The following is a 27,426-nucleotide window of genomic DNA, read 5'->3' as shown; positions in this document are numbered from 1 at the left end:
ATTACAACAAAGGCTTTTGTGCATGATGATACCCATTAGGGTTTGAAGGTACAAGCTTAATGAAAGTGAGTAAGTGGTTGAGGTAAATGCTCAAACCAATAAGGTACATTGTTCTTGGCTCAAGAAGGAGAGGGCATGGCTCATAATGTTGCCTATGCCTCTTACAAAGACAATGCCAAGAGATGCTTAAAAACATGACAAACAACAAGGTAGAGCACTTAGTGATGCTATGCTCAACCTTACAACTCATCTTAGAAGATGAAAATGTTGAATATACAGCAAAATAACATGCCTTGGGCTTGGGAAATGAGAGCATAAACAACATTAAAGATGCGCACTTAGTGTACATGTGCCCAACTTTAAACCACTCAAAAACTGAGTTTGTTTGATGAAAAACTAGAAATCTTCAACCTCTTTGGCTTATGGGATGAAGACAATGGCTTATGGTTGCACCATTTCTCCTTGGAAGATTGCCAAGGTAAGCATAGAAGCGGGTTGACGCGATGAAGACTTATAATGTGGCACTTATGGTGTGTGCCCCGTCTCCAATGTTGATGAAGAAGAGCCTCCTTAGTGTTAAACACCTCCTTTGATGGTTTAGACCACATTAGTGTTAAGCAACACTTTGTTTGATGATTAAGATCACCATTAATGTTAAAAAAAATATGAAAAAAAATATGATTAGTGCTTAAGAGCACATTTTTAGCGTCTAATGACACTTGTATTGGTAATTAGATTCACCATTAGTATTTAATACCACTCTTAGTATTTAAAAACACTTTGAAACAACTCCCCTTTGTTGGATTAGAAGCCTCATTAGTGTTAATCAACACTATTAGTGCTTATAAGCACACTTTGAAAAGCTTTGTGAACTTGAAGATGGTGAGGAAGCTTGATGACGTTTTGATGAGACTTATGAATGCTTCATGTGGTTGGCCACCGCTTCAAAATCAAGAATAAGATTAGCAACAAGCCTTCACAAGATCACTTAGGTGATTAGAGCAAAGAGGGGAGAATTAGAGCAAGAAAAAAAGGCATAATTATGAAGCTTTTATGCAAGCTTTCATGGAAAAAACTACAGCCGCCTGGTCTTTTGCCTCCCACAGTCGATTCATGCCACCATTGGGGCTAAGGTTTGGGCTATAGGACCTTGAGAGTGTGGGCTTCAAAAGCCCTAAGGCTATGCAGCTTGTGGTTGCTTGTACACGGCGTATTTGTGTACGACAACAGTTGCACAACAAAAAAGACAGTTGACGTGCTCAGGCGGCAATGCCGCAGCGGCGCAGCAAACGAAATCTTCAATCGATCATACGAACACGAATGCTCGGACCTCCTCTTCATTTCTATTGATGAAATCTCGGCGAGTTCTTGCCTCCACGAGCTGCTAGAGCTCCTCCATTGGCTGGGGGTTCAGCTCCACAAGTGAAAGGATAAGGAAAAATGACCTATTCTACACCACAAAGGGGCCTAATCAACCAAAGCTCTAGATACCATGTTAGAATTCATGGTGCTCATGCTAGATCAAGTATGTGGAGGAGAGGGGATCACAAAATACAAGAAAAATATCTTGCTTATTAAGTTGTTTATGAATACAACTAGGCTTCTTGCGCAATACAAAATGCCTCCTAGCTTCACCTTTAAATAGGTGAGCTAGTGGACCTTAAGTCCCTTCACACACACACCCTTCTCTTCCCCTTTTACATGACAGTCTTTTAATACCTTTGTGTTGTGTAGACCCATGCATGAAAGAACCTCCTCCACTCTCTTACACACTACTTGGGCCTCTGATGTTGGTTGCATCTTCTATGTAAAACATATACATTCATAAACCAAATTTTTCACAATTCTACAGATGGCATGTATGTACAAGAATGGAATCATGTTAAAGGAATATCAAGTATAGGTTCCCACTTTGGATCCACCCTAACCATTGTTCTGCCATCCCATATGAACTGATCATGAATCAGTGCACCATCCTTTCCAGTATTCATATTCCGTGCTTTTTTTCCATTCTTACCCTTTTTCCTTGAACGAATTCAATACAAGCAAGCGAGCTTTGTATTTGCAGCATTTGAGACACCAAACATGCACTTTAGTGTCTTTAGAAACCCTCCACATGTAGAATTTCACTTGCTGAACCGTAGTAGGAATATCTGTAAGATTGAAAAACATATTTTTGATCTCATGGTCCTCTTTTGGAACCTCAAATGCTGCGAGCCACCAAATTTCATTTTTAGATTGAACACTGAAGTACTAACAATCACCTGGCTTTATGGAAGGATCCAATGCCTTGTTCATCAATGTCAAACTTACTCTTTCTATCTTTTGATTCTTTACAATTTCACTCTCATCAAGTTTTAGTAAAAGTTTCAATGTGCCACCACATTCTTAAGTAGACATATCATAGAACTTCACCATTGTAGCTTGCAATTTTCACACATCCAAGACAAAATTGTTGTTTGGATTTAGATCAAAGGTCACTTCTTTAGCACAATGCTTTTATACATGTGAGTGAGCTATGTGTTTCGGCTCACCAATGAGTTAAAGGACATTGTTATTCAATTGTTGCCTTGCTTTTCTAACACTATAAGGGCATAGCAGAGCAGAGTTACCCTTTTGTTTTGCAGCATGGACTTAAAACCTACGTCCATTTGTCTTTAGATCATTGCATAGAATTCTCAACTTAAACCAAATTTTTCACAAATACCTTGAGTTTTAGTTGCAATAAATGCATTCTTCACATCTTGTAATCGTGCATGCACAAGATCATCACTAATGGTTCTAAACTTTGAATGAGAAAGTGTAGACTTCACCATCTGTCTTGAGAAGACTTTTGGGAGTGCTCCACTATCTTGTTTAAGATTCTTCAGCTTATCAGTCTCAGCATGTATATGGCATTTGTAGTTTCCACTATTTTTTGACAATGTAGTAAGTGGTTTTGAAAATGCCCATATTTCCAATCAACATCTTCTAATTCCATGTTGTAATTATGTCATAAATATAGTTGCATAGTTACATATGTCAAAAATATCCTCATACTTTTTTTCTTACTTTATAGAGTACCCTTATGAATCTCCACTCGCAGTGGTTGAAGTTACGTAGAATTTAAGAATATTAGAATAAATCAAGCATTGAATCTCGTTAGAAAATATGAAAAAATACAAATTTAGATTTGAAAAGAAGAGAGAGAAACCCAATATAATATTATTATTTTTGTGCTTTTTCACGATTCCAAGAGGAGGGAGAAAGCCCTTAAAGGGCTCATTTGGAGCCTGAATTTCTCCTAATGCATATGCTTAAGAGCTCATGGCAAAATATTATCCTCTTTAGTAGGAGTTCTAGTTGTTGTCTTATTGGAATATAATCAAAAGTGAGCATGTCTTCCCTAGCCATATATCTTACACTTATCACAACAAGATGAACAATCATGCTTAAGTTTCTCCTCATTTTCACAAAAATACATAAGTTTGTTTCCATTATAATTATCCTCATCACTATAGGATAAAGTAGCTTAGGCTGATATTTTCTCTCTTCAGAGCTTGTGAAATGTTTTTAGCCATGTGCATCAATCATTCTATGGACCTTGAACATAGAATTCAAATGATTCCACAAACTGAATCCCATCAAGTTCACCATCCCATGTTGGTGGCAATTCAAATAATGGCTTACTATAACACTCCTTTTTTTACTTTCATCACACCCTTGAACCTCCCATATCTCCAAACAATAAACAAAGCATCTTTTCTGATAACTCGATGGAAATTTGACGCTCATCCCATAAAGCTTGAAGATTTATTATTTCATATGCTAAGCAAATAATTGCAGGCCCTAACAAATTTGTAAAGTCGTTGAAACTATTAAAGGACTCATCATTAATGCTTCATTAAAATGAGATTGTAAAGGAATTTCCTCCTCATAATCCATCTCATTCTTATTCTAAGCGTCTTTTTCTATACATAAGGTATTTTGAGATTCATCTTAAACTCTTAAAGGAGAAAACCCCAAGTTGAATCTTATACTTGCAAATCTATATATGAGTCCTTAGTTTGTAAACAAATTGAAAGAGTGGACATGGAGACCTCTCTTATAGTATAAATTACAAGTACACCAATCTGATAAAATTAGGTTTATCTTGAATCATTTATGACTGAACCAACTTCTTAGATTTGGCCGAGAGTGTTGCATGAACTACTTTTGTTGCCAAATATTCAAATTCATGTGTTTCCGACACTTGCCCAAGCATCAAAAGCACTCTCCCAAGCACCTTTGATTGTGTTCCATATGATCCCTTTGTCCACACATAAGCTACATTCTACAAACTAGAATTGTGATTGATAGAGATTTGCAATAGTAAGAATGAATCCACTTACAAACGTTTATCCACTTAGCATGGACTCATGCTATAGCATTGCAATCACCATTTATGACCATTTCACCATTAGTTCCAATCTTTGCCTCTTCACCAAAAGGTCTCATGTGTGATAACCTCAAATTTTGGTACCAAAATATCATGAACAAAGAGATTCTACATAGGCAAAACATTACCTTTTGCGCAATTTCATTAGCATTGATACTTTTTATTGTAATATCTTTTTGGCAAGTTCTAAGTGTCGGCATATATACAGTAGGTCTGCAAAATCTTTAAAATGCCAATCACATTTTTTTGCTTCCGTGCTTTGGCAAAAACCTTTAAAAGCCTTAGTTATAGATTTACTTTCCAATAAGGCCTATTTCAAAAGCCTTAGTTATAGATTTACTTTCCAATAAGGCCTATTTCAAAGGCCTTATTGGAAATGCAATTAAAAATTCTCTATGTTTTATAGAATTAGAAATGCAATTAAAAATTCTCTATGTTTTATAGAATTTCTCTAATTTTTTGAGATTTTATTAACTAACAAAATGACTATTTAGAATGGTTTTTTTTTCAAATTTGTTGGTGAAAACCATAAAATATTTCTTTAAAAAATCCAAAAATATTTCAAATTTACGAAAAAAAGCCCCACAATGGTTGTCTTTTTTTCTAAAAGTTGATGTTTTGCATCAAAGTTGATGCAAAACATTAATTTTTAGCCTAAGAGTTGATGTTTTGCATCAAGTTGATTCAAAACATCAAAATGATGTTTTCATATGCTCTAGAGAAGAAAGTTGGAGGATTAGAGGTCGATTTTCACAAACAGCACGATTCTACGATTTTGGCCTAATTTTGTAATTTTGTAAATTGCTCTATGAAATCTGCGAATCGCACTGAAATAGGGTCATGTTGATACTCAAAATTTGTGGAACAGGTCTCGGAGAGAGTTGCAAAATTAAGCGATTTGTTAAAATAGACCTCCTATTCTCCAACTTAAAAGTTGATATTTTCCATCAAATTGATGCAAAACATCAACTTTTCCACAAAACTTGATGTTTTGCATCAACTTTCACATGCTACAGAGAGAAGAAAGTGGGAGGATCGGAGGATGATTTTTTCAAATCGCGTGATTTTGTGATTCTATCCACAAAACATCAAGCCTTTGTAGAAAAGTTGATCTTTTGCATAGAAAGTTGATGTTTCATACCAATTTGATGAAAAAGAATATTTTTTTCACAAAAAATGATGTTTTGCATCAACTTGATGCAAAACAACATTAGCCACAAAAAGTTATTTTTTTGCATCAAGATGATGCAAAATATTAAGTTTTAGCTAAAAAGTTGTTGCCCTACATTTGTAGTACACTACCAACAAGATTCAAACCCAAGCTCATACCTTATATTTTATAAAAAAATATTTTGGAGAGCGAGAATTCTCAAGCTTTGTAAATAACTAATATTACCATTTTTAACCCTAATTTTTCTTATATCATGGGTACATTTTCTTAAAAAATGAGTGTAACATTTTTCAAAAAATTAGATAGATTTTAAGTATAATCTTATTCATGATATTTTAAAATTCATCTATACGTAAAAATAATCACAAAAAATTTATATATTATCAATTTGTAAATTGTGATACTCAAGAGCTTCAAAATGGATTTTAATACTACTCTCATCAAGAGCTAAAATAGGGTTTTATAATTAAGATAATGATTGTATCAAGATAACACTTTTGTAATAAATTCATATAAACTTATAGTTTCTTATAGTTGCACTTTGTAGTAGCACATCCTCAATCATGCTAACATGGCAGTAGACCGAAGGGGTCTAGGCTCTAAGAGTACACATAGAAGAAGAAATTTGTAATTGTGTATAGTGAAGAAGAGGATGCCTCAATTACCTTGTCAGGGAAATGCACATGAACTAGTGATGGTGATGATATAGATAGCAATGATCATGAGAAACCATAACTATGCCATGAGCTCTATATCTAGAAAATTTTTTCTTTTTACAGTCGTATCAATTTTTTTCTGGATTGAACATGCTGATGATAAACAATTTTGGCATGTTTTTAAAAATTTATTATGAGATTTTAAATTATAATCTCAAAAAGTATGTAGAACCAAGTCTTTTTTTTCCATGTCAAACTTTTTAAGAAACGCACAAACTGCCCAAAATATCATCATTTTTTGGTTGTGTTGTATGCATGTGTAAATTGCTTTTCAAAAAGAGGTAAAAATTGAAACTTTTAATAGAATTTTTGAAATATGACAAATGTTTCTCGTTTCTAGGAAATATTGCCTATTTTATCTTCAATAGTGTTATCTTCTAAAACCTTTGTGAGAGGCACATTGATGATCCATTTTTTAGACACCAAAATATGCAGTTTCAAAGTGTTCTTCATTGATAAGTTTAATATTTTATGCATCAATTCAATGTTTGCCAACGCCTTCCTACTTCATTTACTATATTATTTTGTAAAATGTGTAAGGCTTAATAGTGAGTCAACTCTAAATTGTGAAAGCCAACACATTAAAAACATTTAAAGGCCTCTATAGACCTTAGTCATGTAAGGTTTAAATTTTAAATAAAGATAAAGGTGCCTTGTCGGTTTCATTGAAAAAAGTGGTTGAGGTGGATGCTTTGGGGAAGCTACATGGTCACCTTCAACTATGGTGACAGAAGATGTGCCTGGGTAGGGTGGTATGATCTACTATACCCCTGATGAGGAGGGTGGGCCTTATATGGACAACACATGATGGAGGGTTTATTATACCTACCATCATTTAGTCAACCAAACCTTTAAGGATGCCTTCAAACCATGGGGAGAACAAAAATACAGAGATTTCATGTATGTGGTAAAGTGTATGCATGAGCGGTTCCCAAACCCACCACACACGCCATTTTCCAATGAGTGGGCAAGGAATCACATGATAAATATTCTCAATAATAGGAGGTCTCGCGCAATGAGGTATGCGAAAGATGGGAAACAAATGCCAATTGCACCGTTAAGCATTGGAAGAAAGCGAAGAAGGAAGTCAGGGAGGGTACTTAACACTGTCAACAAAAGGTGGTGCATGGGAGTCAACTCTCCTGATGTTGTACAGTGCAACAAAGTATGGATCCAGAGGAAAGGCAGGCTAGTTTTTGATGTCTTCATCTTTGTTCATTTTTGGACATGAACACCTTAATTTGTAACAATGTATGTAATTTGAAATATAATCCATGACGTTAATGTATTATAAATTTCTTTTAATGTTTTAAGTGTTTAAGTGTTCTAAAAAAGTGTGATTAAGTAGTGTTTCAATAATGTGATTAAAAAACAATGGAACATAATGGGGGAGAGATGTGGGGACACATGTCCTCACATATCTTATCCATTATGTCCCCATTTCATTTTTGCAAATAGTCCACATCTATATTCATTCTCGGTAAAATACGCCACTATATATGTGATTATGTGTGTAGCTTTACACGATGTTGTAAACGTGGTTAATTGTGTGGTCGTAGCCGTGCTAATGGTTTTTTCCATATATAGATTCTTTTAAATTTTTACAGTTCTTAACACATGACTGTTCTCTTCGTTTGTTGTAGTGAACCCTTATACAACAATAGAAAAGGGGTCACTTTGAAGTAATCAAATCAAGCAAGCTCTTATGTTTTTCTATGAGTACAAGTATTAATCTTGTATCCTAAGTAAACTTGAATGTAAAGCTTAATTAGTTTATCTTTTCATCATTATGTGTGTACTTAGGAAACATCCACATTAGCTTAGGGATTTAGATCATCTATTTAGTCTACAAGCTTCCATAGCCATAGCTTGAGGTACTTATGTTTTTTCAACACCTCAGAAAAAAAGTGATAGCATTATTAAATGCCATTTCTTTGTTGTCTTCTATGGAGTGATTTTTGGCATTGCAAGTTAGGAGGTTGGCAATGGAATTGCTTCAAAACATGTGTTGAATGCGAGGTATGATAGGAAATTACCTCATAAAATTACAAGGAACAGTTGTACCTTACACATCTTCTTCACCACAAGTCAAAAAGTGGGTAGCATCATTGCAAACACCTCAAAAGAGTACATAATCATTCACACATGCATGGATGCTCTTTTAATCCATACCAAGGTGGTCTCAACACTCTACTTCCTTCTTTTCTTGCTGTTGCGAGCATCTTCTTTATGAGCCTTGATGAACAATATTTCAAGAGTTATACAACAATGTAATGAGTATTAATAAAATGCAACCATGATATTAAAGTACTAAATAGCTCATGAAATTGTGTGGGGTATAAAAATCTCTCACCTCTTCTCCCTCTTCTCCCTATATGCTTTGTAGTATAAGTTTGCACATGGGTATAGGTTAATAAATGTGAAACGATGGCCAAGTATATAAGATAATTTTTGTTTGGGTGTCATTAAAAAATAATCAATGTAATACTATTACACTTTCTTGGAAAACTTAAGCAAGAATTTATGGAACCTTATAGAAGAAGATTGTCTTCAATCTTGTGTCCATTCAATCTTCGATGGGATTCCTCTCTTCGATTGGTATCGGAGCAAGAGTTTTTATCCTCTCCTTTGCTCAAAAACTTCAAAAATATTGAGGGAGAGATTTATGTGCTTTTCCTATTTTTCTAAAAGTTTCTTAAAGTTTTCTCACAAGTCCTAGGTCTTCCTAAGCACATCAAAACCTTGGTAGAATTTGTTGAGTATTATTAATCATTACTAGGTCTCTTTGGCTTGATACTCACTATCTACATCAACAGTTGGAACTAAGGGGGGCGATGACATGTTTTAACTAAGCCTTAGTAATTGGGAGTAGTAAATTAAGCACCCCAGGGGAGTATTAGAGTTGTAAACCTCACATCCAAACCACCTTGTAGTCACCAAGGGGGTGTGTTAATGAATATGGTGCCATGGATCATAAGGAAGGTAGGGAGTGTGTAAGTCTAGCAAGCTACAACATGAGCAAGTGGGAATTATCCCACATCAGATAACAAATCTACTATATATCCACCTCATATAAAAGAGGTCACTTTCAAGTAATCAAATCAAGAAAGCTCTCAAGCCTTTCTATGAGTACATGTCTTAATCTTGTAACCTAATTGAACTTGATTCTAAAGCTTAATTAGTGTAGCTTTTCATCATTATGTGTGTAGTTAGGCAACATCCACCTTAGATTAGGGTTTTACATAATCTCTTTAGCCCACAAGTATTCATAGTCATAGCTTGAGGTAATCATGTTTTTTAACAGCAAGCACAAGGTGGAGTAATAGCCTTACTAAATGGTCTTTCTATCCTCCATGGAGCAATTTTTGGTAAGTCAAAAGGTCATGACGTTAGAAATGGAATTTCTTTGCAAAACATGTTTAATGCTAGGTATGATAGGACAGTGCCTCAAAACATTACAAGGAGCCATCGTACCTTGCACATCTACTTCATAAATGAGAATTAGTTTAGCCTAAGAGTTGATGTTTTGCATCAAGTTGATTCAAAACATCAAAATGATGTTTTCATATGCTCTAGAGAAGAAAGTTGGAGGATTAGAGGTCGATTTTCACAAACAGCACGATTCTACGATTTTGGCCTAATTTTGTAATTTTGTAAATTGCTCTACGAAATCTGCAAATCGCACTGAAATAGGGTCATGTTGATACTCAAAATTTGTGGAACAGGTCACGGAGAGAGTTGCAAAATTAAGCGATTTGTTAAAATAGACCTCCTATTCTCCAACTTAAAAGTTGATGTTTTCCATCAAATTGATGCAAAACATCAACTTTTCCACAAAACTTGATGTTTTGCATCAACTTTCACATGCTACAGAGAGAAGAAAGTGGGAGGATCGGAGGATGATTTTTTCAAATCGCGTGATTTTGTGATTCCATCCACAAAACATCAAGCCTTTGTAGAAAAGTTGATCTTTTGCATAGAAAGTTGATGTTTCATACCAATTTGATGAAAAAGAATAATTTTTTCACAAAAAATGATATTTTGCATCAACTTGATGCAAAACAACATTAGCCACAAAAAGTTATTTTTTTGCATCAAGATGATGCAACATATTAAGTTTTAGCTAAAAAGTTGTTGCCCTACATTTGTAGTACACTACCAACAAGATTCAAACCCAAGCTCATACCTTATATTTTATAAAAAAATATTTTGGAGAGCGAGAATTCTCAAGCTTTGTAAATAACTAATATTACCATTTTTAACCCTAGTTTTTCTTATATCATGGGTACATTTTCTTAAAAAATGAGTGAGTAACATTTTTCAAAAAATTAGATAGATTTTAAGTATAATCTTATTCATGATATTTTAAAATTCATCTATACGTAAAAATAATCACAAAAAATTTATATATTATCAATTTATAAATTGTGATACTCAAGAGCTTCAAAATGGATTTTAATACTACTCTCATCAAGAGCTAAAATAGGATTTTATAATTAAGATAATGATTGTATCAAGATAACACTTTTGTAATAAATTCATATAAACTTATAGTTTCTTATAGTTGCACTTTGTAGTAGCACATCCTCAATCATGCTAACATGGCAGTAGACCGAAGGGGTCTAGGCTCCAAGAGTACACATAGAAGAAAAAATTTGTAATTGTGGATAGTGAAGAAGAGGATGCCTCATTTACCTTCTCAGGGAAATGCACATGAACTAGTGATGGTGATGGTATAGATAGCAATGATCATGAGAAACCATAACTATGCCATGAGCTCTATATCTAGAAATTTTTTTCTTTTTACAGTCGTATCAATTTTTTTCTGGATTGAACATGCTGATGATAAACAATTTTGGCATGTTTTTAAAAATTTATTATGAGATTTTAAATTATAATCTCAAAAAGTATGTAGAACCAAGTCTTTTTTTTTCCATGTCAAATTTTTTAAGAAACGCACAAAATGCCCAAAATATCATCATTTTTTGGTTGTGTTGTATGCATGTGTAAACTGCTTTTCAAAAAGAGGTAAAATTTGAAACTTTTAATAGAATTTTTGAAATATGACAAATGTTTCTCGTTTCTAGGAAATATTGCCTATTTTATCTTCAATAGTGTTATCTTCTAAAACCTTTGTGAGAGGCACATTGATGATCCATTTTTTAGACACCAAAATATGCAATTTCAAAGTGTTCTTCATTGATAAGTTTAATATTTTATGCATCAATTCAATGTTTGCCAACGCCTTCCTACTTCATTTACTATATTATTTTGTAAAATGTGTAAGGCTTAATAGTGAGTCAACTCTAAATTGTGAAAGCCAACACATTAAAAACATTTAAAGGCCTCTATAGACCTTAGTCATGTAAGGTTTAAATTTTAAATAAAGATAAAGGTGCCTTGTCGGTTTCATTGAAAAAAGTGGTTGAGGTGGATGCTTTGGGGAAGCTACATGGTCACCTTCAACTATGGTGACAGAAGATGTGCCTGGGTAGGGTGGTATGATCTACTATACCCCTGATGAGGAGGGTGGGCCTTATATGGACAACACAAGATGGAGGGTTTATTATACCTACCATCATTTAGTCAACCAAACCTTTAAGGATGCCTTCAAACCATGGGGAGAACAAAAATACAGAGATTTCATGTATGTGGTAAAGTGTATGCATGAGCGGTTCCCAAACCCACCACACACGCCATTTTCCAATGAGTGGGCAAGGAATCACATGATAAATATTCTCAATAATAGGAGGTCTCGCGCAATGAGGTATGCGAAAGATGGGAAACAAATGCCAATTGCACCGTTAAGCATTGGAAGAAAGCGAAGAAGGAAGTCAGGGAGGGTACTTAACACTGTCAACAAAAGGTGGTGCATGGGAGTCAACTCTCCTGATGTTGTACAGTGCAACAAAGTATGGATCCACAGGAAAGGCAGGCTAGTTTTTGATGTCTTCATCTTTATTCATTTTTGGACATGAACACCTTAATTTGTAACAATGTATGTAATTTGAAATATAATCCATGACGTTAATGTATTATAAATTTCTTTTAATGTTTTAAGTGTTTAAGTGTTCTAAAAAAGTGTGATTAAGTAGTGTTTCAATAATGTGATTAAAAAACAATGGAACATAATGGGGGAGAGATGTGGGGACACATGTCCTCACATATCTTATCCATTATGTCCCCATTTCATTTTTGCAAATAGTCCACATCTATATTCATTCTCGGTAAAATACGCCACTATATATGTGATTATGTGTGTAGCTTTACACGATGTTGTAAACGTGGTTAATTGTGTGGTCGTAGCCGTGCTAATGGTTTTTTCCATATATAGATTCTTTTAAATTTTTACAGTTCTTAACACACGACTGTTCTCTTCGTTTGTTGTAGTGAACCCTTATACAACAATAGAAAAGGGGTCACTTTGAAGTAATCAAATCAAGCAAGCTCTTATGTTTTTCTATGAGTACAAGTATTAATCTTGTATCCTAAGTAAACTTGAATGTAAAGCTTAATTAGTTTATCTTTTCATCATTATGTGTGTACTTAGGAAACATCCACATTAGCTTAGGGATTTAGATCATCTATTTAGTCTACAAGCTTCCATAGCCATAGCTTGAGGTACTTATGTTTTTTCAACACCTCAGAAAAAAAGTGATAGCATTATTAAATGCCATTTCTTTGTTGTCTTCTATGGAGTGATTTTTGGCATTGCAAGTTAGGAGGTTGGCAATGGAATTGCTTCAAAACATGTGTTGAATGCGAGGTATGATAGGAAATTACCTCATAAAATTACAAGGAACAGTTGTACCTTACACATCTTCTTCACCACAAGTCAAAAAGTGGGTAGCATCATTGCAAACACCTCAAAAGAGTACATAATCATTCACACATGCATGGATGCTCTTTTAATCCATACCAAGGTGGTCTCAACACTCTACTTCCTTCTTTTCTTGCTGTTGCGAGCATCTTCTTTATGAGCCTTGATGAACAATATTTCAAGAGTTATACAACAATGTAATGAGTATTAATAAAATGCAACCATGATATTAAAGTACTAAATAGCTCATGAAATTGTGTGGGGTATAAAAATCTCTCACCTCTTCTCCCTCTTCTCCCTATATGCTTTGTAGTATAAGTTTGCACATGGGTATAGGTTAATAAATGTGAAACGATAGCCAAGTATATAAGATAATTTTTGTTTGGGTGTCATTAAAAAATAATCAATGTAATACTATTACACTTTCTTGGAAAACTTAAGCAAGAATTTATGGAACCTTATAGAAGAAGATTGTCTTCAATCTTGTGTCCATTCAATCTTCGATGGGATTCCTCTCTTCGATTGGTATCGGAGCAAGAGTTTTTATCCTCTCCTTTGCTCAAAAACTTCAAAAATATCGAGGGAGAGATTTATGTGCTTTTCCTATTTTTCTAAAAGTTTCTTAAAGTTTTCTCACAAGCCCTAGGTCTTCCTAAGCACATCAAAACCTTGGTAGAATTTGTTGAGTATTATTAATCATTACTAGGTCTCTTTGGCTTGATACTCACTATCTACATCAACAGTTGGAACTAAGGGGGGCGATGACATGTTTTAACTAAGCCTTAGTAATTGGGAGTAGTAAATTAAGCACCCCAGGGGAGTATTAGAGTTGTAAACCTCACATCCAAACCACCTTGTAGTCACCAAGGGGGTGTGTTAATGAATATGGTGCCATGGATCATAAGGAAGGTAGGGAGTGTGTAAGTCTAGCAAGCTACAACATGAGCAAGTGGGGATTATCCCACATCAGATAACAAATCTACTATATATCCACCTCATATAAAAGAGGTCACTTTCAAGTAATCAAATCAAGAAAGCTCTCAAGCCTTTCTATGAGTACATGTCTTAATCTTGTAACCTAATTGAACTTGATTTTAAAGCTTAATTAGTGTAGCTTTTCATCATTATGTGTGTAGTTAGGCAACATCCACCTTAGATTAGGGTTTTACATAATCTCTTTAGCCCACAAGTATTCATAGTCATAGCTTGAGGTACTCATGTTTTTTAACAGCAAGCACAAGGTGGAGTAATAGCCTTACTAAATGGTCTTTCTATCCTCCATGGAGTAATTTTTGGTAAGCCAAAAGGTCATGACGTTAGAAATGGAATTTCTTTGCAAAACATGTTTAATGCCAGGTATGATAGGACAGTGCCTCAAAACATTACAAGGAGCCATCGTACCTTGCACATCTACTTCGTAAATGAGAATTACACAAGTTATACAATGGGTAGCATCATTGTGAACACCTTCAAAAGAGTACACAATCATTCACACATACAATATGGATTCTCTTGTAATCCATACCAAGGGTGGTCTCACCACTCTTCTCCTTGAAGTTTCTTCTTTTCTTGTTGAAGGGAATCTTGTTGTCTTTGGGAAGCATCTTCTTTATGAGCCTTGATGAACAATATATTCATCGTCATACAACAATGTAATGAATATTAATAAAATTTAGCCATGATACTAAAAAACTAATTAGCTCATGAAGGAGAACTCACAAAAAGAGGCTTGACACACTAGCATTCTCCATCCATACATTGCTTACAAATTGAATGATTCTAGAGTGGCACAAAGGATTGAATATGCATAACCCTCATATAGTGGAGTTTCAGCTTCTCATAAGAGTGCTTCATTCTGCTTCACTCTCGTACCTCTTCAAAGAAGATAGTAATGATTTGCTTCATTTCCATACCATCTTGTATCATGTCATCATGTCATCTTCAAATTCATGCAATATTTCTTTGAATGTGGCATGCATGTGGTATGTCAATGGATGCTCAACTGAGATCCTCTCGTTGTGGAGTCTATTTTGCCTCATCAATCAACCACTTGTCATCAAGCAATGAGGCATTAAGTCAATCATCCTCTAATGAGTAGCTACTTGTTCCCCATCTTCATCCTTCAAGTGTAGCACATTTTTTAAATAGGCATACTTGGAATAAATGAATGCCATCCATTTGAGATCACCTTATCAAAACTCACCAAAGGGTGACCTTGTTCCACACCAAAATTATCCACATGTTCCTCATCTTCATCCTTCAAGTCTAGCGCATACTTGGAATAAATGCATGCCATCCATCTGTGATCACCTTCTCAAAACTCACCAAAGAGTGACCTCATGCCACACCAAAATTATCCACATGTTCAATTGTGATCCTATGACACTACACAATCATGTGTTTGTATCTGGTATCTTTTCCCTCAATCACTCGCATACGGTTCCACGTGGGAGGGGTATCAAAGGGATCATACTCACCTAAGGACGATGAGGTGGTAGCACCTTGTGGCAAAAAACAAGCCCTTAATTATGAAAAAAGAAGGAAAAATAACATCAAAGAGATTAAATAAACCCTTATTTTTAGTCTCTGTTTTTTTACATAATGGGCTATTGGCCTAACTATTAGCTCAACTAATAGCCCGGCTTACTAGCCTGATGTCAGATTATTAAAAAAGGCCATGTCGCATTCACTATTGGCGCATTCAACATGACCTTCTCCTTCAATCAAGGTGAACATCACTCATCACTTCACCTCCACCTCTTCCACTTATGATTACTTCACCTCCATCCTTTCACCTCCTACTCAACCGTCACCTCATCTTTGCATTCTTCATCTCCCTCTTCTCATATCCTCCAACCCTTATTTTCCTTTCCTCACATCCCTCCCTAGGAAAACCTTACCTCTCCCTCACCCAATCTCACTCCTCAAATCAAAAGGTCATGATATTTCCCTCTCTAATCTCTCCCACAAGCATGCAACACTCACATGAAGGTATTAAAGTTCTTTTTATTATTATGAAGTTGCATGTTTACGCTCTTTCTTACCTTTATTTGTAAAAAGGCTAGGTTGCTATTGCCCTTGCTTCTTCTCCACTTGATCCTTATCCTCTTAAGACCAAGCACTTATGAAAGTTGTCCAATCATACCCATTTTCAGCTTGCGTATCCCTTTAACGGATATATTGGTGACTTTTCCACGGCAATAAAGTATCTTCATCTTCTCTTTTTCAATAAATTACAGCAAGTGTTTCATCCACTTCAAAACCCACACTATGTGCATAAAGACCCACATAGTCATAATCCATGCAATGACCAAATATGATAGTGACTGGAAGTCCTCTTTTGCATTTTTTCAAGCCAAAATCTTGTAACATTGAGTGCATAGGAGATCTTCTATCTGAAAAGATGCAGGGGAGAAGAGAGCTTGAGCTCTTGCAAGCACACACACACTCACAAAACCCTAAAAGAGAACACACAAGGTGAGAGGCTGAAAATCTTCTTCTCTTTCACTTCACACAACACTCAACACACCATATACAAGGATAAGAGTACACACAATATGAAAAGGTACTCAACCAAATACATACTAGGGTTCTCTACCGCCTCACTAGATGAGCTCGATATCTCAACACTCCCCCTCGAGCTCAACTCCATCTCATGTACACCAAAAGCGAAGCCCTGAATCTGCAGAGCTTCTCTGTACCCAATGCTTTGGCGAAGATGTTAGCAACCTGATCCTGTGTGCTAACATAAACAAGGTCAACGTCTCCTACCAAAACCTTCTCTCTAACAAAATGGTAGTGGACCTCTATATGCTTCATGCGAGCATGAAAAACTGGGTTCCTGGCCAACTGTATACTACTAATGTTGTCACAAAAACTGACAACTTGTCTATCCAGTGATAGACCCAAATCTGCAAGTAGTTTTCTCAACCAAGCTACCTCACATGCTCTCATAGCACCACCTCTGTCTATGGCTCTATGTACTGCCTCTTCATCGCTACTACCTTCCTTGTCTCCTTGGTGCATCATCCATTGGAAATGGTCAAATTCATCTTCAACTCTTTCCAACCTCCTGCCAAAGCTGTATGCACGAACAAACTCTTCCATGCATCCTTCTCCATCCTCCATTCCTCTGGTGGTTGCATCCTCTTGTTTTCAGAGGTTTTGTATCTCATCTTTTCATGAGAGTCGTCTCCTGTGGGCAGGTTATCATGTATCTCCTGGCTCGGGTTTTGAGTTCCTTTTTTCCAGCCGGGATCTATTCTACACCCACGAGCCATCCATGAGAACTCCATTGTCTGGCCGTCCCCATTCTCCTTTATCTATGGACGTTTGTTTTCTGCAGGGAAGTTCCCTCTGTGTCCCTAGGTTGTTCCCCCCTACGTGCCCCGTATTGAGGCCCAGGTATTCCCTTGACCTCTTGTTCGATCTTGTCCTCTTCCAAAGTAGACCCCAGCCGGTTCGCTCTCATGAGTGTGGTTCTTGGGGGGCAGCCAATTTCTCCTCCATATTTTCTCCCGCATGCGGTTTCTCCTGCACTACACTCCCCATCAAAACGATGAAGTCCTCTTGGTGGTTGCAACTCTTGCGAGTGGTCTTTTCCATTGGTGTTTGTCCCACGTGTGGTTTATTCAGCATGCGGCTCCTTGTCTCCATGCCCTTCCCCTACCTGGCATTCAGGAGAGGTATCCAATAGGCCATCACCTGGGTCAACAGCTTTTGAATCACCATATCTAATGTCAATAATAGAGAACATGTTGCTAGAAAAAGATGTGGGTAATCTTTTAGCCCTTCGCTCTCTTATGGTCAGCTACTGCCAATATGAGCCTTGGCCCAATTGAGCTCCTCTCCAACAATGTATTGAGCTCCTCTCTAACAATGTATTGAGCTCTTCTCTAACAATGTATCTCTATTGATAAAATAGTAATGTCATCCATTTTTTACATATAGAATTCTTAATATATATATCCTTTTGATGTCTTTGTTTGCTTAGGACTCCTATCCCAGTTACATCACATCACGAGAGTCAGCGGCTTACTCCTGATGTACCTCCTAGTCAGGGATTTAATATTCACGTGATCACAAGATTTTTTGTGATAACAACACATGTGAACAAGTTATTCACATGTTCTCATGTTACCGTTCACAAAATAACAGGTCACTTGCCATTTGGGAACCCCTTAAAAGCTTGGCTACACATGGGAATAAGCTATTCACATGTTCTCATGTTACCATCTTCACATAATAGCAGGTCAGTGGCCACCTAAGAAGATTTTTTATGCCCGACAAAGATAATTTTTTTAGGCCCTTGTGAAAGCTTTGTGAATATAACATGTGATCACAAGATTTTTTGTGTTATTAACATATGTTATTAACATGTTCACATGTTCTCGTTTACATCAGTGAAATCCCTGCTCCTAGTACTCAAGTGACACCTGATTCACAGGGTAGTGGTCGTTCCTCCCACAGGTATATCTTTTATGGCGATTATTACGGATTAAATATCAAGTATTTTTTACAAACTCACATGTCAATATATCGTATGTTTGTATTGCGCGTAGGCGTCAGCGGCGGCGGCGGCAGAGTAACACACCACCAGTGCCCCCACCAGTGCCCTCACCAGTGTCCCCACCAGTGCCGATGCGCACGTGCACTGGGACTTTGGGTGTCACATGCGACATCACACCTGACGGGGGTATCCTTCAAGTCGGAGCCGGCATTGCCTTCCGACACGCGGATGAGAGATCTTTGCATGTCATATCTACAGCGAGTTCACATACCATGGCAGTAAGTATTATTTAACATAAAGAATATGAATTACAGTTTTTTTTTGAATTACTAACTGACTTTATTCTGCAATGCAGCGATCAACTCGAGGATGACAAGAAATATGTCATCAACACACTGGAGACGGAGTTTGGGGCAGGATGGAGTCGGAAGTGGTTGTTGCTGAAATAATTGTGTAAACTCCTAAGTCATCGACGTGACAATGCACGGTAAGTAGAGAGAGAGAAATGAAACAACAAAATGAAATGCTATATTTACGTCTTCAAAAGGCCAAAATGACCTATGAGACCAAAAAGTTACCACCAGAGAGCTCTGATACCAATGGGCAGCATGGGGTGTGTTGCGGTTAAGGGTACTGCGGGTAGTCACTGAGAGTGCTGCTGGAACTACTACCACAAAATGCTAGAAGACTACTGGCTTCGATGGTCTACTGCTAGGTCAAGTCGATCCAGGGAACCTTGCTTGATTGCGGGTACTGAAGGTTGAGATGCTGATACTGGGGTTGAAACGCGAGATAGAAGCCTTGGTAGAGGAGGGGAATCGAATCCCGATACGAACTTTCTTTCATTGAACTTGGAGCTAAAATTACCCTGTACACAGCTAGAGCAAGAAAAATGAGTCTGAGGGGAATCGAACCCCGACACTAGCCATATGAGGCTATCACCACAAAACTCCCCACCACCTACCCTTGTTAGTAAGTTTATAAAAAAATAAAAAACAAGACTTCACAATGAATGATTTTGAGATTAAATCTTACCGATGAACATAGGCTGATCCGTGAGTTGATACGAAAGACTAATGGTCCTAATCGTCATCTCTGAGATAAACCATCAATAAAATTTCATCTTCATTATCCTTGTTGACTTCTTTGAACTCCTCGATCGTTAAATTTGTGTTCACGTTCATTTCCTTCGTAGGCTCGACATCCATTGTTTCCTCCTCTTTGCTGTCTGTAGTGTCAGAGTCTGGATCGTTGTCGTTCTCATCACCTACAATGTCATCATGATCGACGGATAGAAGAATTCTACACCTCTCTGACGTCGATGTGTCTAGATTTGAGGATGTAATCAAATCATCCTGATCCGCTGTCTCAAAGAAGGGACAATGTTTAGATAAAAGAAGATTTCTACCTAGTGGGGACACCACTTTGAAAGAGACAGGAGGATTTACTTAGATACTACCCCAGCTCGCGAGATGAGGACATCTCGAATCTTTTAAGTGGGGGAGATTGTAAGGTCCCTCCCAAGCCATGTATGTATGTGTCTCTTTTAATATAGATTTCAATAAGGAAAGAGAGTGTACTTAGAGAAGAGTGAGACAATAAGGCTAGAAACATTAGGAAAGTGTTAGAATAAAAATATTAGCTCTAAAAATCCTAAAAGAATCAAGAAGACAAGAATAGTTCTATTACGAGATAAGTATCTCCAAAAATAGAAATTTGAATTTAGGTGATAAGAGGTCATATTTAGAGTACTTTTACATATTTAGAGTCCATGCATACTAAAAATGTGGAAAAACAATGCGTTTCTAAAGATGGTGCATTTGTGGCTATATACAGACGTTTTTGCCTATTCTACCCACGCTAGCTTGTAGACTAGATACCTTCCCGTTCTTTTGATTAGCTATATGACCATATTCTGAGTTTTTATCATAGAGTTATAGCCAAAACAATTTGCTATTTCTGTCAGGTTCTCTACACAGAGAAAACTGTGAGAGGCAGCAAGTAGCCTCAAGGTAATCCTAGAGTTTGAGATGTATATATCCTTTCATTATTATCTAATATCTTAGAAAAGAATCTTCGATTGCTATGGTCTTTCAGAGGAAGAGACCAAAACTCCATAGCTTTTCTTTTAGAGAAATAATAGTATGCCGTAGTCCTATAAGAGAAGTCTATTTTGCCATAGACCTTAGAAAGAGAGAAGAGTCACAGTATGAGTAAGAAGAGATAAAGCTTGGGGATGATTGGATGATTTCAATCGTAAGACAAGGTATTAGAAGGCTCTATTCTCATATGTCAAGTTCTAAAGCTCTTGTTAACCAGCAAAGATAACGATAAACGACAAATTTCTATAAGGTATATACATATTTTGTTTTTCAATTATATATCATTCTTAGGGGTTGAGGTATGGCCCCGGATTCTCTATTAATTGTTAATAGTGATCCATTTGATTGATTTACTATTCAAAGTTTGTATTCTTTTAAACAATAGCATATGCCTTAATAAAGAATATTTTATCGCAATCTCAAGTTGAAATGCAAAAATCTTTGTGAAAAGGATTGTTTTCTTAAGAAGGTAACATGGATTCTAGTCCTATGGTTTAGTTGAGTAAATGGATTGTTATCTTGGTTAAATTAAGGTATAGGTACAACTTCTCCCTGTCTTAACACTGCCCCGTTCTTGTGCTTGTGTAGCCGCGAGGAGACGTTAGTAAGGCTCGGAGTTGGCCCATGGTATCTCTCATACCATTGGGAGAATGAGGTTTGCCGATTGAGGTGAGTGATTGTGATGCTTGCCTAGTTCTGAGGGCCTAGGCTAGTGCGGTGAATTAGCCCACCCTAGTGCGCAGACATCCCTCTGAGGGGCGGGAGGATCGAGCGATGGAGCCTGAGAGGGCGATAGGCCAGCTTGAGTCCTTGCCAGCGACCGACGATGAGGTGTATGGTCCCGTAGGGTTTTGCCCAGCATGTAGAGGCTGGAAGGCCGAATTCTAGATCATCGGCAGTATAAGAATAAGAGAGCCAGTTTGGCTTGTATGGAATTGATTCATGTATAAACTTTTTATATATATATCTTGTCTTTGGCATGATTGTATTATGTAAAAAGGCTGTTTTAACAAACCTTATGAAAAGGGTCTTAATTAAGGAACATGTTTATTTATGTCAAACAGTGTGGTAGGATTAATTAGAAAACAAATTGACGCGTGAGTAGGGTCGTGTGAGTAGGGTGTAAAGTGGGAGGATGGAATGCCCCGATGGTACCATCCTACAGACAGGTGGACCCGATTAGTCGGGTAGCTTTCCAACATATTAAGTGAAAGCCCTACGTTAGATAAATAGGTTCTCGGGCAATTCTATTCTAGAATACTAGGCCAGCGGCTGTGCCTTGCATGGATGAGGAAAAAATCGTTGCCTCTAGAAATCAAGTCTTGTAGTTGCCCAATTTATGATCAATTACCCTATGGGTGATTTGATTTTTAGAAGACCATGCTCCCCCTGCGGGATAGAATTAGGTCTTACCTATGAATCGTATCCTTGAATCTCTGTATGGTCAAGGTTTTGATGAGTAGAAAATTTTCTCTAAGTTAAGACTTAGTGGACTATCTTAAGTGTTTCCCCTATTTTGGAAGGAGGGGAACCTTACACATAGGTTTTCACTCTCCCATGCTTGATGACGTGAATGGTTTTTCTCCTCCAATCGTTTCCACTCTTGATCATCCTCCATGAATGCTTCCCATAAGTTATCCATCTGCATAGCTTCCTGTAAAGTGATAGCGCAACCGTAGGCTACTTCTTGCTGCTCCAAGTCACAGTAGCACTCCCAAAAGAAAACATGAAGCCACTAGTAGATCTTCTATCTGAGATACTACCAGCCCAATCAACATCTGTGTACCCATGTATGCATATCTTTGTCCCAGTTTCATAAAATAGTCCACAATGCAAAGTAGACCTCACATACCTCAGTATGCATCTCAATGCATCCAAATGCGGCTTTCGAGGAACATGCATAAACTGACTCACCAACCTAACAGCATAGCTCAAATCTGGCCTGGTGATCGTCATGTAGATCAAGCTTCCTACTATGCACCTATACATAGTAGGATCCTCCAAAATCTCTCTTGAATCTGCACACTCAACTTGCCATTCTGATCCAATGGCACTGAGATAAGCTTATAGCCTATCATACCATACTTGGACAACATGTCCAAGCCATATTGTCTCTGCAGTAATCCAATACCATCATGTGGTGACCTAATCACCTCAATGCCCAAGAAATATCTTCGCTCCCCCAGATCCTTCATCTCAAACTTCTATCTAAGCAAGATCTTTACATCAAAGATCTCTGCATCATGGTCCCCCGTAATGATCAGGTCATCTACATAGATGACAACAAGTACAACCCCTCTATCACTGTGTCTCACATACAGCGAGAAATCTACATTGGCTACATGAAAGCTAATAGTGACAAGATATTCAAAAATCTTGTCAGACCATGCTCTTGGTGCTTGTTTTAAGCTATACAAGGCTTTCTTCAACCTGCAAACATGCTCGGGGTGACTCCCATCCTCATAACCAGGTGGCTGCAACATATACACCTCTTCCTGCAAATCCCCATGCAAGAATGCATTCTTTACATCCATCTGATGTAAAGACCATTGCTTTGATGCAGCCACTGCTATCACAACTCTCAGTGTTGCCATCTTGGCAACTGGGCTAAAAGTTTCCTCATAAATCAATGCCATATGTTTGCGCATATCCTTTGGCTACCAATCTAGCATTGTACCTGCTTATGCTTCCATCACTATTATGTTTTACTTTGTACACCCACTTGCATCCAATGGCTTTCTTGCCTTCAGGCAATTGCACTAAATCCCAAGTCTCATTTCCATATAGTGCATCCATCTCCTCATCCATAGCTTTCTCCTAACACACATTTCCAGTAGCCTCATCAATGCATGTGGGCTCTACAACCTGCACAACTCTTGCCATGTATGCATAGTGATGTGCCACATAACCATCATAGGTAAACCTCTGCACAGGATTCTTCACTCTCCCAGATCTTCGCAGCCTTTGCATTCATGGCTTCCATAGCCTTCTTTACACCAGGTGCTCTCATAGCTGGTATCCCAAGTTCCTCATCAAGGCTCATCTCTGAGCCACTAGACTCTCCATCAACATGAGCATGCCTCGCAAAAATGTCAGGCATACTAAGGGGCTCAACCACTTTCTCTTTGCCTTTATGTGATGTACTAATCACATTTGCAACACTGGTATTATGACGCAGCCTGACACTCCATGGTCTATCAACTGAACCACTAGATGAGGACTCTCCTGCCGACTTGCATTCTATTAACTGAACCACTAGATGAGGACTCTCCTGTCGACTTGCATTCTGTGCAACCACATTTCCACTCACATCAGTCCCAACAGCTTCTTTTTCACCCAGCAGCATACCAACTGCTCATCTCATCAAAAACAACATCTCTGCTCACCCTCAACTCACATGTAGTAGGGTTATAACACCTGCATCTCTTTTGCTCAAGGGAATACCCAATAAACATACATTTTTCAGCTTTTGGATGATCCAGCTTAGTTCTCAGCTCATCTGGCACATGCACATATGCAATGCATCCAAAGACTTTAAGATGAGACAAATCAGGTTTTCTGCCAGTTTTCAAGTGGGAGAGAATGTAAGATTCCTCCCCAGCCTCTCAAAATGTCCAGCATATTTCCCTGTAATCAATTCCCTCTTCAGAAATATAAGAAATCTTGTCTCTGACTGTTTTGGCATAGAGAGAGAAAATATTCTAGAGAGAGAATATTTAGATTTTGAATAATTCTAGATAGAAAAATATCTCATATAATTAAGATGAATTTCCCTGAAACAGAAATTCAAAAAGAACTTTCCAATGTGCAATTGGAATTAATTGAAAATGGGTATAAAGGACCTTAGCCTAAGGGTCTAGATTTTAAAAAAAATTAGATTATGGTCCAATTAAGGTTCCTATGGGCCAATTGAATCAATCCATGTGTAGGGAGGAGATAAATCCAGTTTTATAAAAGAAGATACCCAAAAATGAGTAAATGCTCACATAAGATGAGGAGTTGACTATGTACAAGGTTTATTAGTAAGAAACTATGAGCAATATTTAAAATATGAGATATTTTGGGTATAATGATTCCATTTTGATACCTATGTAAGGAAGGTGAGTCCCTTCAATGCTCACATAAGATGAAGAGTTGAAAATGTACAAGGTTTAATAGTAAGAAACTATGAATAATATAAAAATATGAGATATTTTGAGTGTAATGATTCCATTTTTGACACATCAGTAAGGAAAAGGAGGGCCTTCAATGAGGCGCCTAATTCACATGCTTGAATGAGTTTTAAAATCATAAAAATTGATATATTTCATCTCTCCTCTCTCCTCATTCAAGTCTAGTTCCAAAAAGTTAGCTTAACTGACCTAAAAATGGTCAAAAATTGACCAAACTGAATTGGAAAATTCTAGAATCGGTTTGTTTGGTTAGGAGCTCAATTTTTCCTATAAATAGAAGCCTCCCCCTTGTTGAAAAAAATATAGTGTTTATGCATTGTTACTCTACTCCACCTAAGCCAAGAACTGTGAATTCATTAATAATTCACTAGTTTTTGACACTTCCCTCTTTCTTCAATCCCCATTAGTGGCTCCATCAACATACTAAACCAATTGATTGGTTGGGGGCCTCTACCGTGATGAATAAAGAATCAAGCAAATTGTAAGGTAAATGGTGAATTTTGATCTTTCTATAATTTCTCAATGCTTCTCTCTTCTCAACCCCTCTCAAGCTTGAGAAGCTTAATTAGAATGGTTTTTGAATGCTATTGAGGTTAATTGATTAATGATAGTTAAGAATTACATAAAATTGATGAATGCTATTGAAGTTAATTGATTAATGATAGTTAAGAATTACATAAATTTCCATTTATGCTTAATTCAAATGGTTTTTATGTAAATGCTCTCTCTCACTCAAGAAATGGTCATACTCATGACCCATTCTCAATCCAAATGAAGCTTTTCATAAAGCTTTTCCTTAATCCAAGATTAAGCTATGCTTGAGGCCAAATTAATGGCTTTTTTCTATGCTTTTAGTTTATGTATATTGATGATTCAATCCATTATGGATTAATGATCCAATTAGAGATCATTCTAATTATTTCATTAATGATAAGCTTTATCCCTTAGAAAAATTGAGATTTATCAGTCATAGCAGCGGAGCTATGGTAAAATTTTTATAAAAATTACGCATAAAATAATTTCATTCAAAGCATAAAAAGAGGACTTCCTACCATATTCTAGGAATTATCATCCTAGATTAATTGAAAGAATTTCATTATAATCATGGAGAAATTGAATTTTTATATTATGCATAAAGGATAAATTTTTATATCAAAAGTGTTACTTTTATCATTTTTATTTTCATGCATAGAAGTATGCATAATGGATAAATTTTTATATCAAAAGTGTTACTTTTATCATTTTTATTTTCATGCATAGAAGTATGCATAATGGATAAATTTGTATATGAAAAGTGTTACTTTTATCATTTTTATTTTCATGCATAGAAGTATGCATAATGGATAAATTTTTATATCAAAAGTGTTACTTTTATCATTTTTATTTTCATGCATAGAAGTATGCATAATGGATAAATTTTTATATCAAAAGTGTTACTTTTATCATTTTTATTTTCATGCATAGAAGTATGCATAATGGATAAATTTTTATATCAAAAGTGTTACTTTTATTATTTTTATTTTCATGCATAGAAGTATGCATAATGGATAAATTTTTATATCAAAAGTGTTACTTTTAGCATATTGAATTTCATGCATAGGGGTATGAAGAAAAATGATTATTTTATTATAAAATAGTAAAGAAAAAAAAATGATTATTTTATTATAAAAATGTTATTTTTATCATATTGAATTTCGTGCATAGAGGTGAAAAAAAATTAATATTTTATTATAAAAATGTTTTTTTTAATGATTATTTTATTGTAAAAGTGTTACTTTTATCACATTTGAAATTCTTGCATAGAGGTATGCATAAAAGATGATTATTATATTGTAAAAATGTTACTTTTATCATAATTGGATTTCATGCATAGAGTTTTGCATAAAAGATATTTTTATACTAAAAGTGTGATTTTCATCATAAATAGATTTTATGCATAAATTAGATGCATAAGAGAAATTCTTTTATTCTAAAAGTGTAATTCGTACTAAAATTGAATTTATGCATAAGAAGATGCATAAAAGATTGATTTTAATTCAAAAGTATCATTCTCATCTAAATTGAATTTATGCATAAGAAGATACATAAAAGATTGATTTTAATTCAAAGTGTCATTCTCAATTAAAATGAATTTATGCATAGGAAGATGCATAAAAGATTGATTTTTATTTCGAAAGTGTTAGTCTCCTTAAATGGAATTTATGTATAATTAGATGTGTAAAGAAATTTTATATCAAATATAAGAACTCCCTTGTATTCTATAAGAGACCTATGGGATGAGTTAGGATGCGTAAAGAAATTTTATATCAAATATAAGAATTCCCTTGTATTCTATAAGAGACCTATGGGATGAGTTAGGATGTGATAAGATGAGTTAAGATGTGATAAAAGACCTATGGGATGAGTTAAGATGTGATAAGATGAGTTAAGATGTGATAAGATGTGTATGGGATGAGGTAAGAAGTGTATGTGATGAGATAAGATGTATATGAGATGAGTTAGGATGAGATAAGATGAGT

The sequence above is a fragment of the Cibotium barometz genome, chromosome 20, assembly GCF_041138505.1.
Source record: "Cibotium barometz isolate CiBa-2024 chromosome 20, ASM4113850v1, whole genome shotgun sequence".
NCBI classification, from domain to species: Eukaryota; Viridiplantae; Streptophyta; class Polypodiopsida; order Cyatheales; family Cibotiaceae; genus Cibotium; species Cibotium barometz.
This window is presented reverse-complemented; position numbering follows the sequence as displayed.